The sequence below is a fragment of the Limulus polyphemus genome, unplaced genomic scaffold, assembly GCF_000517525.1.
Source record: "Limulus polyphemus unplaced genomic scaffold, Limulus_polyphemus-2.1.2 Scaffold400, whole genome shotgun sequence".
Lineage (NCBI taxonomy): Eukaryota > Metazoa > Arthropoda > Merostomata > Xiphosura > Limulidae > Limulus > Limulus polyphemus.
The window spans coordinates 522895-523900 of record NW_013666010.1 but is presented as its reverse complement, the minus strand read 5'-3'; positions in this window follow the sequence as shown (position 1 = coordinate 523900).

The following is a 1006-nucleotide window of genomic DNA, read 5'->3' as shown; positions in this document are numbered from 1 at the left end:
CTAGCGTTGTAAGTCCGCAGACATACCGCTGTGCCACTGGGAGGCATATAATTAGAGATTTTATATGTATAACTGACTTTTTAAACAAGACAGAAACAAAGTGTATTGCACATAATAGACACACATACAGAAATTGCACTCATATATGTATAGTTGATGTTGTTGTTAGTTTCTTGATGCAAAGCTACACAACGTTTATCTGTTCTCTGTGTACCAGGGAGTCAAACCCTGGATTATGGCGTTTTAAGTAAAGTTATCACTCACTCACCAGGACCTCATATATATATATATATAACATATGTTAAATGTGAAAAACAATTTGAAACACCATGAAACTGCACCATTTTCAGTGCATTTTACAAAAAAAAAAAAAATCCCTGATCCCAGGATACCTTCGTCTCTCATTTCCATTTTTTCCTCTGTAAAAGTATCACTTTCATTTCCTAGATTCCGCCGTACGCTCGCACCCACCTTATATGTTTCTGCCTATGAACCTGTAAATTACAAAATATGGAGAGATGCCGCCTGTTAGATTTATCGACTTTTCGCATCCGCACATAGAAATGTATATACTGTTACGACAGTGGGGGTCACGTGACGAGTATTCTAGAAGATTCCCTAGTGTGTTACGACAGCGGGGTCACGTGACGAATATTCTAGAAGATTCGGTAGTGTGTTGCGACAGCGTTGCGTCAACCGACGCTGGTAGCACGTGTTGAGAGTCTTAGAAGTTTCTAGAACAGGCAGTATTATCGTATATAAGTGCGCTAGACAGTGAGAGAGAGAGAGACGGAGTCGAAGCAATAGTGGAGACGGAGTCGAAGCAGTAAACGAGGCAGAAACGAAGCAGGCAGAGAGAAAGAAAGACAGCGATTACGGTCGGCGGGAACTGAAGATAGCAGACACAGAGATCGGAACGAAAGTTTGCGGGACGGACAATTAAGTCTAAGCGCGATAGAAAGTGAGTGAATTGTTGTGAACTATAGTGTGTGTAACCGTGAAAATT